Source organism: Phoenix dactylifera, chromosome 4 (genome assembly GCF_051530095.1).
Source record: "Phoenix dactylifera cultivar Ajwa chromosome 4, Ajwa_hap1_PhDact_Kaust_v1.1, whole genome shotgun sequence".
Lineage (NCBI taxonomy): Eukaryota > Viridiplantae > Streptophyta > Magnoliopsida > Arecales > Arecaceae > Phoenix > Phoenix dactylifera.
In genome coordinates this window covers 31,965,021-31,984,216 of record NC_143193.1, presented here as the reverse complement: position 1 = coordinate 31,984,216, position 19,196 = coordinate 31,965,021, and the positions used below count along the sequence as shown (strand labels likewise).

Below are 19,196 nucleotides of genomic sequence, written 5' to 3'. Positions count from 1 at the left end.
GAAATTCTTGAAGAAAAGATAGATGAGATGACGTTACAAGATGATAATCAAAAATTAATTGGAGGTGCATCATCAAGCCAAGAGGCTATTATGGATCATGGGCTGACTAAGGCTTGGAGGTTTGCTCACGGCCATCCTAAGGAATTAATTCTAGATGATCCATCTCAACCTGTTAGGACTAGAGCATCTCTTAGGAACTTAAACAATCATCTAGCTTTCGTCTCACATTTTGAGCCCAAACACATAGAAGAAGCTGAAAAAGATGTAAATTGGATAAATGCAATGCAAGAAGAATTAAACCAATTTACTAGAAACAAGGTATGGAATCTAGTTGAAAGACCTTCTGAATATTCAATCATAGGTACCAAATAGATATATAAAAACAAACTTGATGAAAACGGAATTGTAATAAGGAATAAGGCTAGACTAGTAGCAAAGGGGTATAATCAAGAAGAAGGTATAGATTTTGATGAAACCTTTACACCTGTAGCTAGACTCGAGGCAATTAGATTATTATTAGCATTTGCATGCTCTAAGGATTTCAAATTATTTCAAATGGATGTAAAAAGTGCATTTTTAAATGGGTATATTAATGAGGAGGTGTATGTAGAGCAACCTCCTGGTTTTGAAAATCATCAATACCCTAATCATGTGTATAAACTGAACAAAGCACTTTATGGTTTGAAACAAGCACCTAGAGCATGGTATGAAAGACTTAGCAAATTTCTACTAGAACATGAGTTCTCTAGGGGAAATGTAGATACAACACTGTTTCTAAAGAAGAAAAACAAAGATATGTTAGTAGTGCAAATTTATGTTGATGATATTATTTTCGGTGCTACTAACAATCGCCTCTGCGAGGAATTTGCTGATTTGATGCAGAGTGAGTTTGAGATGAGCATGATGGGAGAGCTGAACTTTTTCCTCGGGCTTCAAATCAAACAATCTAAAGAAGGCATTTTCATCAATCAAGCCAAATACATCAAGGAGATGCTTAAGAAGTTTGATATGGAGGGAAACAAGTCAATCAGCACACCCATGAGCGCATCTTGCAAATTAGACCAAGATGAATCAGGTAAATCTGTAGATCAAAAGTTATATAGAGGTATGATAGGATCTTTATTGTATCTCACTGCAAGTAGACCTGATATCATGTTTAGTGTATGCATGTGTGCTAGATATCAGTCTAATCCTAAGGAATCTCATCTAATTGCAGTCAAGAGAATCTTTAAATACCTAGTCGGAACAAAAAATATAGGTCTATGGTATTCTAAAGAATCTAGCCTGAACTTAATAGGATACACAGATTCAGACTTTGCTGGATGTAAACTTGATAGAAAAAGCACCAGCGGGTCATGTCAATTCCTAGGAGAAAACTTAATCTCATGGTTTAGCAAGAAACAAAACTCGGTTGCATTATCTACTGCTGAAGCTGAGTATGTAGCTGCCGGGAGTTGTTGTGCTCAAATCATGTGGATCAAACAACAATTGGAAGATTATGGCATTAAACAAGATAAAATTCCCATTAATTGTGATAATACAAGTGCCATTAATCTAACTAAAAATCCAATTCAGCATTCAAGAACCAAACATATTGAGATAAGACATCACTTCATAAGAGATCATGTACTGAATGATGATGTGACACTTCAATTTGTTTGCACAGATGATCAATTAGCTGATATCTTCACAAAACCCTTGAGTGAAGAAAGATTTTGTGTGCTAAGGAGAGGATTAGGAGTGATTGATCCATCCTAGTGATATTCTCTTCTAGCTCATTGATTTTGATGATTAGATTGTGCTAAATATAGTGTTTCTTATCTATGATCATCAAATCAGATCATAACTTAGTGATTTTCCCTCATTCGGCACGAAAATAGCATGATTTTTAGGTGCGTGCCAGAGTTCGAGACGACTCGAGTAAGTTTCAGAGTCGGCTCGTAAGGGGGAGTCGACTCGCACATATACGGGAGTCGACTCGAGATCAATGGCAGCATAAGGGAGTCGACTCGCATATAGTCGGGAGTCGACTCGAGGTCAATAGGCGCATAAGGGGAGTCGACTCGCGCATATTTTGGAGTCGACTCGAGGTCGAGTCGACTCGAGACTTACAGGAGTCGACTCGCGGTCGGGATCCGAGTTTTTAACCCTAATCCAAGCGTTTAATCAACACTTCTATTCATCGCCGCCACTGTTCACAAACCCTAGAGCCGTCTCCTACGTCATCTCCGACCATTCTTAGGGCTTTTCCGTCGACCCTCTTCCGTCCCTTAGGTTTCATTCCCCTTCCCTAGGTCAAGAATGCCTCGTAAGTCAGTTGTCCCGAGCCGGAAGAGGCCCCAACCCGCGACCGGTGCCGAGCGACGTTCCAAAGCTCGGAACGATCCCGTGAGGCCACAACCTCCGGCTCGTTCCCCGCCGAGGGTGGTTCCCTCGCGACCGTGCGCCGGGAAGGCGGTCTCCACCGGGAGATACGTCGACTTTGACTATCTCTCCCGGGAGGGCTTCACCATAGGAGAGAGGTTGAGAGCCTAGGGTTTAGAGTTCTTTTGTTCCTTAGATCTCCCCACATACCCAGGTCTAGTTAGGGAGTTTTATGGAACTGTGCGTCGGGGCAATGGTGGGATAGAGGGAACCGTAGCCGGTGTCCCATTATTTATTTCCGAGGATTTCATAGCCCAAATCCTCCACCTTCCCCAAGTAGGGGTATCTTCCACACACCCCGAGGATAGGACTGAGGCCCTTACGGCCATTTTAGGGAGTCCACCCTAGTCCTCCTTAGATGAGGTGTCCGCTAGCTCACTTTCTGTTGAGATGCGGCTCCTCCTGAGCATTATTTCTCGGTCATTGTTTCCTAAGACCGGCCGATTTGATTTTGTGTCTGAGAGGGACCTAGCCCTCATGTACTACATTCTCCAGGACACCCCTATCAACTTCCCCAAGATGATCTATAGATACTTATGTGAGCCACTAGATAGACCTAGGCTCACCCTCCCTTATGGGATGATGTACACACTTATTTTTAGGGAGTCCGAGATTCCTATTCCTGAGGAGGAACCCTCTCGCGCATTGCGATGGACAGATCGCATGCGTGAGGGAACCCTACACAGGATGGGGTTTCGTAAGGTAGAGGGAACTTGGGTCAGAAAACCATCTTCCTCCACACTTACTACCAGACATTCCCCCAGTCCAGATCCTGATTCAGACTTTCCTACCTTTCCCTCCACCTCAGCTCCCACCACCTCAGCCGGACCCTCCTCCTCAGCTCCACCTACTCAGCCCATGGAGGTTCGGATTTCTCCTGAGCAGCTTCGGGAGTTGCGGCAGGAGATTGTTAGAGATCTTCGGGACGACCTGCTGAGGGAGCTCCGAGGTCCAGCCCCTGCACCCTCCTCTGCGTTGGTTCCCTCCTTATCAGCCGTGACCGAGATGACGGCTCATCTGAGGGAGGAGATCTTCAACGTCAGGAGCCTGATACAAGCCCAGTTCTCCAACATGAGCGATGTCACGAGCAACACTCGGAAGATGCGCGATGACATCCGACACGATATGAGGACTACTAGTCAGGGGGCCGAGTGCTTGGCGAATGTGCTGATCGCCAAGCTGGACACACTTCAGGAGACTCTGACCGAGCTCTCCACGACACATAGCAGGGCCACCTCGGCCATTATCTCCCAGCTAGGGAATGTTGTGGACGGGGTCGGTCTCCTCATGGAGCAAAACAGATTGAGAGGAGGAGCCACATCCTCGAGGAGACCCTAGCTGATGTTGCTTTATTTTGACATGTATTTTCTGCTTTACTTATTGTATTCACAAATGTACTTACATATACATCAATACAATGAGTAGACAAATTCTCTTCAATATTGTGCAAATTGATCTCTACTTGCTTTTTGATACGATGCCACCTCTTGTGTTCTACTCACTTCCTTTTTGATACGATGACAAAAAGGGGGAGAAATATTTAATAGATATGTAAAAGGAAAAAGGAATCAATGAAAATCAATAAAAAGAAAAACTTATAAGACACACAATAATTTGTTCTAAGTGGATTTGATACCTCGAGGCTCATTATCTCTCTGTTGGGGCTCCTAATGGAGTAATCTCCAGAATCTATTCAAGGGATATTCGGAGATTAGTTGAATCCTACTCAAGAACAAATTGACAGATTTTCCCTCTAAAAACCAAAAATTAGGGGGAGCTTTAACTCCAAAATTTATTGTTTCACACCTTTCAAGTTTGGATAAATTAAATAACCAGACACTTGAAGTCATTTCAAAAATTTTATCATAAATTTCCTTGTTTGTTGTGCAATTCACTGTACATATACTCAATGTTTTGTCATCATCAAAAAGGAGGATATTGTGGAGTGATTGATCATAACCCTATTTGATTTTGATGAGATCAAAGCATTTGAGTATATCTTATGCTTACTAATGAATTCAATCTAGTGTTTCAGTGAAAATCTTATAAATTTATGGTTAAGCGCATCTAGATTTGGTTCAAGATATTTTGGATAAGTTAAGAAGTCAAGTTGAACCAAAGTCTGAGACTCGAGTCGACTCCGGGATATTACGAGTCGACTCCAGGCGTATCAGAAGCACTGGCACAGGCTCGAGTCGACTCCGGAACATTATGAGTCGACTCCGACTGAGAATAGACAGATGAACAGAAAGACTCAATTCAAAACCTGTCGGCGAGTCGACTCCTGAAGAGCGCGAGTCGACTCTGATGTTTGCCGAGTCGACTCCTGAGTAGTATGAGTCGACTCCAGGGAATTACAGATAAAAAGTCAGAGAGCAATTCTCGACCTTGAGAGCCGAGTCGACTCCGGAGGAACGCGAGTCGACTCCGATGGTTGGCAGGTCGACTCCAAAGAAAGCGAGAGTCGACTCTCAGTGCTATACAAGGCAAAAGTCAGAGAGCAGTTTTCGGACACTGAGATCCGAGTCGACTCCTGCAAAGTCCGAGTCGACTCCGAGACAGCGCGACCCCAAAAAGACAGAAGATAGAATTGTTGTCTCTGAGACGCGAGTCGACTCCAAGACAGCTCGAGTCGACTCCAAGGCAGCGCTACACCAAAAACACAGAAGGCTGTGTTTCGGAAACTGAGAGCCGAGTCGACTCCGGAACAGTTCGAGTCGACTCCAAGACTGGACGAGCCATAAGACAGAAGATCGGGAGTTCGGGCTCTGAGCGCCGAGTCGACTCCCAGAATTTCCGAGTCGACTCGAGTGAGCCAAGTTGAAGAATAGCTCTATGGATTCCATGGGATGAGCCGACTCCAAAATTGCCAGGTCAGCTCCAGGTTTTGGTGAGTCGACTCCGGGTTAAGTCGAGTCGACTCCCAGTCGAGAAGCTCACTTTAATTCAAATCCGGAACAGTTGCCGAGCCGACTCCAGAAAAGCATGAGTCGACTCCTGCTACAGCCGAGTCGACTCCAGATCGCGCGAGTCGACTCCGACCCCAACGGACACATTGTCAGGATGTGCAGAGTGTGCAGAACGGCTAGTAAAGTGAGTCTAACGGCTAGTTTCCATGGGGAATGGCTTAAATAGCCATAGAGGACTGTAGCAAAGTAGAGAAGCAACATTCCACTCAAAGAAAACAAGAATCCTTCATCTGCAAACTATTTTTCAACGGAAAAGAAGGAAGAGCACCATTAACTCCATTCAACCGACTCTTCCCAGCATTCAAGAAGTCTCCTCCAGCCTTCAAGTCTTTCAGACATTCAAGAGGAGACAGAAAGTTCAAGAAGCCCTTCTCTACTCCAACTCAAACGTGTTTGAGGGCTCTAAACTTTTCTCTTATTTATATCGCTGTATATCTGCTTTTTAGAAGCTCTATTTTTCTGTTTGTCTTTGTTCTTTCCATTTGGTCTTTACTTGATTCAATCAGGGGATTGAATCAAGGGTGTATAGGTTTGTTGGTGAGCCTAGGTTGAAACCAACGGTGAAAGGGTTCGATTGTGATCCCGGAAAAACAATCGGGGTGGTTCTAGTCGGTGAGCCTGGGAAAACCGACCGAGTTCGTTGTGACCTCGTAAAACAACAAGTTTGGTTGTGAGCTTGTAAAACAACCGGCTGTAATCCGAGGGGTTATAGTGAATTCCCAAGTGAGGCTTGGGGAGTGGACATAGGAGCAAGGGTTAGCTCCGAACCACTATAAAATCCTTGTGTTTGTGATTGTTTGTGTATCTCTCTTACTTTCATTTCATTCACAGCACATAGCATCTAATTAATCAACTTGCAAAAAGAGTTAATTAGTATTTTGCAAATCAAATAATTGTAATAATTATTTTAAAACCCAATTCACCCCCCCTCTTGGGTTGTTTATCTGGGCAACAGAAGATATCCCTTGCTACCATGGAAGGAAGAGGAGAGGCCTCTTGCTACCATGGGAAGGGAGAAGAAAAGAGAAAGGGAGGCGTAGAGAGGAAGAGGAGAGAATTACTTCATGATGTCTCCCTTGCTACCTTTTTATAGATTGGGTTTAGGGCTTCTTCTAATATTATTAGGAGTATGGGATAATAACTCGCCCTTGGATTAATGCCAAGTGTCCAATCCTTGTGCTCATGGCGCCATCAAATAGATGCATGACATGTGTCCACTTAATCAATTTTCTAATCACATTAGGTTTTGATCAATTTTCTAGATAAGCCTAATTCCTAAACAAATTAGGACTTAGGCTAACTCCTAATCACATTAGGATAATTAATTTGGGAGCATGCATCCTATGACATCATGTGGACTTTAAAGTCCGCATAGTGTGAGCACGACTTAAGTCATATTCATCCTACGACGACATGTGGACTTTAAAATCCGCACAAACCCTAGTTTAATCAAATTGACCCAATCATGAACCCAAATCAATTTGGGTCGAACCCAATTTGATTTGGCTCATTAAATCAGCCCAATTGCAATCCAATTGCAATCAATTCCACTTAATTCTTCTTTCATTAACTCACTAACACTTAGTGTGTTAATTCAATCACCAATCATATTGATGATTGATTTCTATTGTGATTCCAAATTACAATTATGATAGTCTAACTAATTAAATCCTTTATGTGTGTGACCCCGTAGGTTCTATTCTGACTGGTAATGAGACATATTGAGATCTCCATCTCAATATCACTGAAACTTCTTTCAGTGGACTGAAACGATTTCAGTTCTACTCTCAGGGTTCACTGATCACCAAGTGAATGCCTTCGAGTCTCACAATCCACTAGTGATACCTAGCAGTATGTGGTGGCAACCCAGCAGAATGGAATGTCTGAACCTTTAGGTGCAGTTAGCGTATGATACAGTCCCTCTATCATGGATCCCGACGTGACGGAGGTTATGGATATCTTGTCAAACCCCATCATCCGTCATATGTCAAATTTATACGACTTCCAGTTCGAAATATGGAAAACTCTTTTTCCAAAATACCTGATCAGAAATTTATCAAACTCAGTCTCATAAATTACATAGGATCACTCCTAATCTATCAAGGTCGATAGATCCCATCTAGAGGCAACCCTATTCCAAAATGAACCTACTGCAGCCAATCCGCACTACAAGGACTCGAATGGCTAGGGCCCAAGTTCACATGCTCGTCAAACTACAGCAACCTCACAGTGAATAGCTGAGGCATCGCAGGTCAAAGGATCAGTTATACAATTGCAGTATAAGTAGTCACTGACGAGTGGATAGATATCCATGTGACTACTTTTTTTGGTCACGCTCAGTACCTTGTTCTCTAACAAGTACTTGCATAATCACTCCAATATCTCTACACCGTGGACTCGAGACTCATCCATCTGACTAAGTGATCTGTGCACTAATCTCAGCGGATCGATCATCGCCCATCGTGATGGATCTATCGATCATGAGCATTTAGAAATTAATCCCTAATGACGCATGCCTCAAATTTTCAACTCCTTGAGTATATGTGTCATCATCTATTAATTTCTTGGACGATTTATAGACACATACAAATATGAATGAAAAATAAATTGCCCAATCTTATTTATTAATAAGAGTCAAATTACAAATTTGTGCCCCAGATTATAAATATGCGTCAGCCACGTTGGCTTCTAGGGCATACTTCTAACAGCGCCTACGGTGGCCGACCCTCTCCTTCTTCCCGTGGAGGAGGTATACCCACGGGAGAAGAAGAAGAGCCAACGATGGTCGGCCTTCTCCTTCTTCCTTCTCTTCTTCTTTCTTTCTTTCTTTTTCAAATGGTATAACAAAGAAGTGAAGGGTAGAAACTCTTACCTCAGCCCCGGCGAAGATCCGACGGCATCTTTCCGACGAAAAAGGAAGAAGAAGGCCACCAACGACCCTCTCTCTCTCTCTCCCTTTCGGCGGCAACACGAAGAAGGACCCCCCCTCCTCCTTGGGTGTGGTGGCTCTATCTTGGTGGCTTCAAAGGAGAAGGAGAAGAAGCCCTAAAATAGGGGCTCCTTTTTGAGGATGATAATGTTATTTCGATGATTAACACAACAATTGAGGGAATATCAAATTACAATACAGTTTAACTTGATACATCACTAAGGAATGCCACACCCTCGATACATTCACGATACATTGAGAAAATGAGATCAAGATGACTCTAAATGATTAACAACGAGATAAAATATGTAGTAGAAAATGATAGAAAGCTTTTAAATCTATTTCGGTAAAGTTTCAAGTCAAGTATACTCTTAAGGGCAAAACTATAATTTTTATTGTTAAGGGTATGAAGCTCTATCGTGCCATACACTCAAAATTATTTGAAATATGCTTTAATGATTCTATGAACTAGTCTAACCTTAAGATGCAGGAAATTGTGAGTTGAGTCGACCCCAAAGAGGTTTGGAGTCGATCCTGATACATATGGCATGCACTGGCATGGAGTGACACACTTGGCACAGAGTAGGAGTCGACCCCAGAGAGGTGGAGTCTACCCTGGCACGTTTTGGGACGATCTGGCACATCCTTGCAAAAATAGCACAGATGAACAGTAACTGGGGCCGACCCCAAGAATTCTTGAGCCGACCCCAAAGAACCATGAGCCGACCCAACTTGCAACCTCAAAGAAAACAACTATCTAAAATTTACTGAGAGGGCCGACCCCAAGTTTCTTAGAGCCAACCCCAGATGGAGCCGACCCCAGGAAGACTTGAGCCGACCCCAGTGGAGTTGATCCCAAGAGAACATGAGCCGACCCTAGGATGAGTGCTCAAAAAAACATGTCTCTGGAATCCCTAAGAGGGCCGACCCTAATGGAGCTTGGGTCGACCCCACTATAGCATGGGTCGACCCCAAGAAAGCATAAGTCAACCCCAGTGAAAAACAAGGTTCTATGGTTCCTGAGAAGGCCGACCCCACTGTAGCAGGGGCCGACCCCAGAGAAGTTTGAGTCGACCCCAAGGATGATGAACAGTAACTTGAGCTGACCTCAGAAAAGCTTGGGTCGACCCCAGCATGGGTGACAGCCCAATGGCTAGTTCTGCAGAAGTACTTTTTGAGCTCGCTAGAAACGGCTAGTTTTTCAATTCAAACAGTTGGAAAGTGACCAATAGAGGTTGGAAAGGTATTTAAGAGATACTATTCATCAGAGGAAAATATCTTTTGACATTAAAGAAGAATATTCAAGAGCAAACCCTAGAAAAGAAAGCCTCATTCAATTGCTTCATCAAAAGGGCCAAAAGAAAGTTGTTGAGCAGTTTCAAAGAGTCATCAATAGCTCCACCAATCCTTGTGAAGTGAAGCAAGCTTGACAAAAAGAAGAATAGCTCCTACAAAGCGATAAACATTCTCTAAACTCTTCTTTGTAGTTTATAATTATTTTATTTGCTCTCTTAGGAGCTCTCTTTTGTTACTTATTAATCTTGTTGTAAGGTTAGTTGGTAAGCCCGTAAAATCAATATTGTAGGTTGTTGATGAGCCCGCAAAACCAACGTAGGTTGTTGGTGATCTCGAAAAACCAAAGTGTAAAGGTTTTTGGATTGTGAGCTTGGAAAATAATCCAACTGTAATCCGTAGGATTATAGTGAATTCTCAAGGGGACGCTTGGGGAGTGGACGTAGGTGCTTAGAAGAGCACCGAACTACTATATTTCTTGTGTGTTTGTATTGTGTGCCTTTCTAATCTCACTACACACACTTAATTAATATTAGCTAAACTACCCATTCATTTATCAATTTGATTAAGGGATTAAAAATTTAGAAAATCCAATTCATCCCCCCTCTTGGCTTATCACCTAGGGCAACAAGTGGTATCAGAGCAGGTGCTCTCATAGTATTTTTTGATCTCACGATCAAGCGCCAAAGATCATGGCAACCCAAGTAGGATGTTCTATAAGCGAGGGGCAACCCACAAATAGACGTTCATTGTTTAATGGCATAAACTACACATACTGGAAAGCTAGGATGAGGATATTTATTCAAGCTCTAGATTATGAATTATGAAACATTATAACTAGAGGACCACACACACCCACAATTAGCATAGAGGGCACAATCATTTCTAAATCTGAAATAGCTTGGGATGACAGTGATAAGAGACTAGCGCAACTAAACACTAAAGCCATTATTGTACTTTACTACTCTCTAGATGTAAATGAATTCAATAGAATATCTATATGTACCTCAGCCAAAGAAATTTAGGATAGACTAGAAGTCACACATGAAGGAACTAATCAAGTTAAAGAGTCAAAAATAAATATGTTAGTACATAGATATGAATTATTTAAAATGAAGTCCACTGAGTCCATAACTGAAATGTTCACTAGATTCACGGATATCATAAATGGACTAAAGAGTTTAGGCAAATCTTATACTAACTTTGAATTGGTGCGAAAAATTTTCAGGTCTCTACCAAGAGTTTGGGAGGCCAAGGTAACAGCAATTCAAGAGATAAAGGACCTCAACACACTACAGTTGGAAGAGCTTCTAGGATCACTCATGACCCATGAGTTGACCATGAAGCAAAATTCAGAAGAAGAGGTCCAGAAAAAGAAAACCATTGCTTTGAAGTCCACGACTCCAAAACAAGACATTGAATCAAAGGAGTCTGATGAAGAGAAGGAATATGACGAAGAAGGAATGTCTATGCTCGCGAGGAAATTCAGAAAATTCATGAGAGGGAAGAAGAAATTTCACAAAAGGAAGCCCTTCCTCAAAGGCAGCTCAAGCAAGAAAAAGGAAAAGGACAAAGAGAAAGAAAAAGAAGTGCCAATTTGCTATGAGTGTAACAAGCCCAGGCATTTCAAGATAGATTGCCCAAAATTGAAATGGATGGCAAAAAAACTCAAAAAGAAGATTCTCATGGTTGAATGGAGTGAAAGTGAGGAGTCAAGTTCGGAAGAGGAAGATCAGCAAGACATGGCTCAAATCTGCTACATAGCCAATGAAGATGAGATAGATTCTGAACTTGAGTGTGATTTTACAGTAGAAGAATTACATGATGCATTTTTAGATCTTATGGAAGAGCACAAGAAGCTAATTAATAAAAATAAAATTTTAAAAGATGAAAATCAATCTCTTATGAAAGAAAAGCTAAAACTATCTAATGACTATGAAACATTAAGTAAGAAGTTCACTAATGAAACTAAAAAACTAATTACTGAAAATTTTAAACTAAAAAAAGATGCAGAAAAATATAAATTCTTAGTGGACAAGTTTACACTTAGCTCGACTAAATTAATTATGATTCTTGATAGTTAAAAAGCTGTATATGATAAAGCAGGATTATGATATAAAATAAATAGAAAGCAAAAATACTTAAAGAATAAATTTGTGAAAGCCAAAATTGAAAATACAACTTGTCATTGCTGCAATAAAGTAGGACACAAATAGGCCTGTTAATGAGCCGAGCTGCTCGGGCTCAGCTCGGGCTTGACTCAGTAAAAGCTCGGCTCGGGCTTGGCTCGGTAAAAACTCGGCTCGGGCTTGGCTCATTAATCAAATGAGCCCGAGCCCGAGCCCAACATGAGGCCTGTTTACATCCGAGCCTGAGCCCGAGCAGCTCACGAGCCCAAACAAGCTCTTGCCTTCCAGCTGGCCAGTGGCCCAGCCCAAACGAGCTCTAGTCAGTAGTCACTAATGAGCTCTAGTCTGAAGTCTCCCAGGCCCCAGCCAGCCAACGGCCCAGCCCAAACGGAATTACCAATTACCAAATGAGTAAATGACTGATTCGGTATTCGGTAAGCATGACTTGCCCAGTCTCCCAAACTCCCACTCCCAGCGGACTCAGCCCTCCCTCGAATCCCGATCCCCTTCCCTGACTTGCTGCGGCGTAACTCTACCCTAGCCTGTAACTTCTTCTCCATTCTCTCGATGCAGCTCCTTCTCCATTTTCATTTCTCTGAGTTCTCTCGACGGTTTGAAGGCTTGAAGACTGAAGCCCCTGAGCCCTCTACCTCCTCCTTTCACCACCGCCGTCTCTCCGCCCCTCTTCAGTCTTCCTTTCGCCACAGTTCACTCGAGCCCCCGACCACCTCACCTCCCCGACTCCATGGCTCCACCGACTGCACCACAGCACCAACCCCCCCCCCTCCCCGAGGCCCCGAGCCCCCGACCCCTCCTCCCCGACTCCACAGACAGCACCACCGTAAGGTCCGAAACCTCCCCTCCAAACCCCCCACACCCTTCAAACCCCCCTTCACCCCTATCCCCTACCTCCCTCCAAACCCCTCTCGCGGTCTCGCCCTCCAAACCCCTCCGGCCCTCCCTCTCCTCCAAACACCTCACCCCTTCCCCTCCAAACCCCCACACCACACTACAAGACCCATCTGGACCTCGACGACTCGACCCCTCGACTTGCTCCTCCCAGACCTTCCCCGACCCCGCGACCTCCGACCTCGACTTGCTGCGGCGCTGCCCCCCGACCCCAACTTGCTGTTGCTGGTGAGTTTCCTCTTCTTTCCTCACTCCCCAGCTCTCTTTGCTCCCCGACCTGGCGACCTCCGACCCCGACTTGCTGCGGCGCTGCCTTCCTCGACCCGGCGACCTCCGACCCCGACTTGCTACGGCGCTGCCCCCCGACCCCGACTTGCTGTTGCTGGTGAGTCCATCATCTCTTTGCTCCTCACTCCTCAGCTCAGCAGCTCCTTTACCGTTTTTTCTGTTTTTCCATCATTTGATTCATTTCTCTTTCTTTTATATATTGTTTCTGTTTATCTGTTATTATTGTTATTATTATTTCTTTATGAAAACATGTTTGGGAGGAGGGCTGAATGTTATGCTTTCAAGTATTTAAATGAATTGGCATCTAAATTTGATTGGTTTTGTTTTGGCCTTGAATAGGCTTTGTATGGCATGCTTATGTACTAAATATGTAATTCGACTGGTTGTTTACTTGTTTATATTTTTCAAGAAATGTCAGATGGCCAACATGAATTCGATCAACATGCCTCTACAGCTTATAGTGCAAACGAACTTGTTGAATTGGAAAATATTATTCATAAAGATGATGCAATGGATGAAATAAAAGAAATGGATACAGAACAATCTTGGGATGACCCAAACAGGAGGAAGAGATCTGAGGTGTGGACTGAATTTGATATCGTAACAGTAGATGGTAACACAAAGGCAAAATGCAATTATTGTAGTGCTAAATTGGCATGGAAGAAGGGGGGTGCCACAACTCATCTCAAAAGACATTTAAAAGCTTGCATGCCTCGAAAACTTTCTAAGTCTAGCGAAGACAAAGAGTTAAAACAAAGCTTATTGTCGTTTGATGTTACTCAAGGTCATGCAATGCTAGCAACTTACAAGTATGATAAAGATAAGATAAGAGAGATTCTTGCAAAGATGTTTATAGTGCATGAGTATCCTTTTAGGATGGTGGAACATCAGTTCTTTGTTTTATTCTGTAAAGCTCTTAACCCAAAATTTGAGCTAACAAAGCGGGTTACTTTGAGGAGTGACTGCATGAAAATGTTTGCAATTGAGAAGCAAAAGTTGAGGTCAATGTTAAGAAATGTTGATAAAATTAGCTTAACGACTGATCTATGGACCTCAAATCAAACAATAGGGTACATTTTCCTTACTGGACATTTCTTAGATTCTGAATGAAAGTTGCAAAAGAGAATTTTAAACTTTTGTAGCTTGGCACCTCCCCACACGAGAATTGCTATTGCTAATTGTATTCTTCAGTGTCTAACTGAATGGGGGATTGAAGATAAGGTTTCTACTATTACGTTAGACAATGAATCTTCGAATGACACAGCAGTCAAAGTATTAAGGGATAATTTTGCAATCAAAGGAAAGCTTTACTTCAATGGAAAAGTATCTCATGTTCGCTGTTGTGCACATATTTTGAACCTAATGGTACAAGATGGTTTAGCAGAAATACAGGATGTAATTAAGAATATCCACGAAAGTGTGAAATATCTGAAGCTGTTTCCTTCACGACTTCATAAGTTTATTGAAATTGTTAAACAGTTGAAGTTGTCAACCTCTAAAATTCTTCAACTTGATGTGCCTACTCGATGGAACTCAACATATGAAATGCTAGAGTCATCATTGGAGTTCAAACCGGTGTTTCCAATGTACAAGAAAAGAGACTCTAACTATAAATGATTACCATCTGAGGAGGATTGGATACGAGCTACAGAGGTTTCAAAATTTTTGGAAGTTTTTAATGAAGCCACAAAAGTATTCTCAGGACGTCAATATCCAACTTCAAATTTGTTCCTTAATGAAATTTGGAGAGTGAAGGAGCAATTAAATGATATGTCCTTCGATACTAGAGATTTTGTGATGCGCATGACTCGAAGACTGAATGAAAAATTTGAGAAGTATTGGGGAGACTATAACTTACTAATGGCAATTGAAGTAGTTTTGGATCCTCGCTATAAAATGCAGCTCATTATATTTTGTTTTCCAAAAATTTATGGTGAGGATGTTTTTCAACGCCATATTGATGATGTTTATGAAGCTTTAGATATGCTCTACAAGGAATATGTATCTTCACATGGACAAATAGATGTTGATGCTAGCAATATCCCTAGTTCCTCCTCCAAACTGAAAAGAAAAAGAAGGGCTAATCATGCCTTTCATATATGGGCTGAACAATATAGGAATGTTATTCCTTCAAACAAAACTGAGTTGGACATATATCTAGAAGAAGATATTTACAAGCCTAGTGATGAAGACTATGACAAGTTTGATGCTTTGAATTGGTGGAAAGCCAACACTCTAAAATTTCGTACTCTATCAAAGATGGCTCGGGACATACTATCCATTCCTATTACTACTGTTGCTTCAGAGGCTGCATTTAGTGCTGGAGGTAGAGTGCTTGATCAATACATAGCTTTTTGAAGCCTGAGACTGTACAAGCTTTGATTTGTACTGGAGATTGGTTGCATCATGAGCTTGGATTGGAGTAGTCATCAAATGTAAGTATCATTATTTTTTGTATTTAATATATCTTTTAGTAGTTAGTTTTTCAATTTATAATTTCTGGTTTCTTGTTTAATTTACAGGTTGATGAAGAGTTTACGCAATGAAACACAGAGACTACTTGAGAACTTGAGATTTATTATATTTATTGTGCTTCTTGAACTCTTTTGTAGAACTTGATTTGTATCGGATGTTTTTGAGTTTGTTGGGGTTTCACTTAGACCATTTAAATTCTCTTTGATTGTCATTGCCTTTGTGCTTAGATGTGGTTAATTCTTTTCTTTTTTGTTTGTGACCGAGCTTGCTGTCATTGCCTTTTTTTGTCTATGACCATTTCAACAATTGCCAGCCCACTTGATGGATTAACAGAAACAAATTAGTTATGTTCATGGTTCTACATCCTTTAATTCTGGGTCGTCATTTTATGGACGTCCATTTTATGGTCCAAGTTCATCCGCCTATGAGCAGGAGGTACCTTATTGTTATTCTTCTACTCAAGGTAATGCTTCATTTACCATTTGGCTTTGCGCATGAATGATATCCCAAGTGCTGCTGCCATCTATGTTGGTCATTTGTCATTGTTGTCCTTACAATAAGTGTTATTTGCTTTGGTCATATAGACTAATCTTTTGTTGATTTTCAGCTTCTATATGATGTATATGGCTATATTTTGATTTCTTAATATTCTTATCTTTCTCTGCAGAGACAGATGTTGTAATTTATGCGAAACACATCTTTGATATCTTATTCATATGGAGAATTCCAAATTTCCAAGATCTTGGTAAAGGCCTGATTTAATTTTGATTTGTATTTATGTTCTCATTGATATGATTATAGCTATTTTCATGCATAACTTGCATCTCTGAGTTGTCATGTACCAATTCTTGGTGCAGCTTTCCTGCATTGATTTTTTTGCTTTTGGTGGTCATTTGTTTGGGCACAAAAGATGCCCTTATTTTAGTCCTTTACATTCAGCATGCTGTTTTGTTTTGGCCCCCAGGTGAGGGGGTGTAGAAATATTAACTAATTCCTCTTTTCGTATAGAACAGTGAATACAGAAGGTTTCAAACCAAACTTTGAGAGTCATCTTGTTCCACTCCTGGCAACAAAACTTGAGGCACAAGTGAAATCTGAAGAAAAAAGTCTTCATCAATCTCTTCAAAAGGTGTTCATCATTCACTGCTGTTGCAGGTATTTTCGTTAATATTATTATGATTTTTTGTTAAGTTCCTGAAAATGTCGCATGTGTGGTTTCAAATAGAATTATTGATTGGATTATGAGGCTATTAGCAACTTCACCTTTCAGAGTTGAAAGTAGGAAGGTGGTGGTCACAGTTTGTTGATTTATGAACTCTGCATTTCAGGTGTTATCTGAGGAACTTGGATGCAATGTTGATGAAATAATGGGTATAGAGTTAAATGTTTGCGATACACAGCCTAGCTGTCTTGGAGGTGGAAATAATGAATTTATCTTCTCTGGTAGACTTGACAATCTTGCTTCGAGTTATTGTGCACTCAGATCTCTCCTGGACTCATGTAAGTGTCCCGGAGCTTTAGCCAATGAGCAGTCTATCACTATCAGAATGGTTGTAGTGGCATCTCTTCTTGCAGGCTGCAGCGTTACTTTCTTCTCGTTTTTTGCTCGGACCAAATCATTGTCCCTATATCCAGTCACTTATCTTTATATTCCAGTCTCATTTTTTTGTAAATAAAGCACACATAATGAATGTTAATATGCGGTCGTCAACTCCAATGGCAGTATGATACTGATAATTGTAGTGAATGTACATATTTTAAAATGTAGAGGAAGGCATTACTTACACTTCAATCATGGAGAATTGATCTTAATAAGATCCAGTATCATGTCATGACACAAAGCTAATGCGAAGTTGATAGGAAACAAATGTGATTTGCCATTTCGAAACATGTAAATTAGTTCCCTTTCTTTTTTGAAAAAAAACCATTCAAATTATTTCTATGCTGTTTCAAGGAAACAAGAAACAGACCACCGAGCTCATACCGAGCCCGAGCCCGAGCCCGATTACGAGCCCGAGCCGGAGCCGGAGCCCGAGCCCGATTACGAGCCCAAGCCGGAGCCCGAGCTCGGGCTAGTTCTGGAGCTCGTAATTGAAACGAGCTTTATGAGCTCAAGCCCGAGCCTTTGCTTTGCCAAGCAAGCCCGAGCTCGAGCCCAATACAGAGCTCATTACCGAGCCCGAGCTACTGTGAAACGAGTCGAGCCGAGCTCTCCCAGGCTCGGGCTCGGCTCGGCTTGTTAACAGCCCTAGACACAAAGCATACGAATGTAATTTTAGAAAATTCAACTATAACAAATTGAGTGAAAAGAGCAAAATTAAATACAAGAAAATTTAGGTTCTAAAAGGAACATCAAACACTAACCCTAAAGGACCCAATATAGTTTGGGTACCTAATGTACATCCTTGATTTTGATTGCAGGTATCTCTTACAGCCAATGACAAGAATAGACGTTGGTATCTAGATAGCGGTTGTTCAAGACACATAACAGATGACATAGAGCAATTTGTCACCTTGGAATCTAAGGATTGTGGAGTGGTAACCTATGGAGATAATGAAAAAGGACATATCATTGGAAAGGGTAAAATTCATATCACTCCATCTACTTTTATAGAAAATGTTTTATTGGTTAATAGTTTGAAACATAACTTACTTAGCATAAGTCAATTTTGTGATAAAGGTCTTAAAGTTTCATTTGAAGCTTCAGTATGCATAATCACAAATTCTAAAGATAATAGCATAGTACTTATGGGACATAGGCCTGGAAACATTTATATGGTAGATCTTGATGACTTTGCCAAGAAAAATGGGTTATGCTATATCACAAATGAAGAGAAGAAAAATGAAACAAGTTGGCTATGGCATCGTAGACTAGGACATGCTAGTATGGATTTAATATCAAAACTAATCAAAAAGAATTTGATAAGAGATGTGCCAAAATTAATTTTTGAAAAAGACAAAATTTGTGGACCATGTCAATTAGGAAAGCAAATAAGATCATCTTTCAAATCAAAGAATGTAGTGTCAACCACTAGGCCTTTTGAACTCATTCACATGGATCTATTTGGACCTACTAGAACTACAAGTCTAGAAGGGTAAAAGTATGGACTAGTAATAGTGGATGATTTCTCAAGATATACATGAGTTTCGTTTCTTGCACATAAGAATGAAGCATTTTCAGCATTTTTGAAATATCATAAAAATGTTATAACTGAAAAAAATTTCACCTTAATTGTTATTCGAAGTGATCATGGAACTGAATTTGAAAATCAATACTTTGAAGAATTCTGTAATGAAAATGGTATTTCTCATCAATTTTCAGCACCTAGAACGCCTCAACAAAATGGGATTATTGAAAGAAAAAATAGGACTTTGGCAAAAATGGCTCGCACTATGTTATGTGAGTCAAATTTTTCAAAGTACTTTTGGGCTAAAGCTATAAATACTGCTTGCCATATTTTAAATCGTGTTTTAATTCGTCCGATTACAAAGAAAACTTTCTATGAACTTTGGAAGAATAAGAAACCAACTGCTAAATATTTTAGAGTATTTGGATGTTGATGTTTTATTTTAGACAATGGCAAAGAGGATCTAAGCAAATTTGATGCCAAGTCAGATGAGGGTATCTTCTAAGGATACTCTAGTTTTAGCAGGGCATACAGAGTCTTCAACAAGAGAACTCTTGTAGTTGAAGAGTCAATAAACGTTATTTTTGATAAGTCTGATAGTGAGTCCTCTAGGAGAGAAAGTATTCTCGATGATGATGCAGGAATCATTGAG

At 41.0% G+C, this 19,196-nt stretch overlaps 1 pseudogene; it reads left to right on the top strand.

Annotated features, from left to right (window-relative positions):
• Positions 1-13,352: 13,352 nt before the first annotated feature.
• On the top strand, positions 13,353-15,556 carry LOC103696065 (zinc finger BED domain-containing protein RICESLEEPER 2-like; annotated as a pseudogene).
• The last annotated feature ends 3,640 nt before the right edge of the window (positions 15,557-19,196 follow it).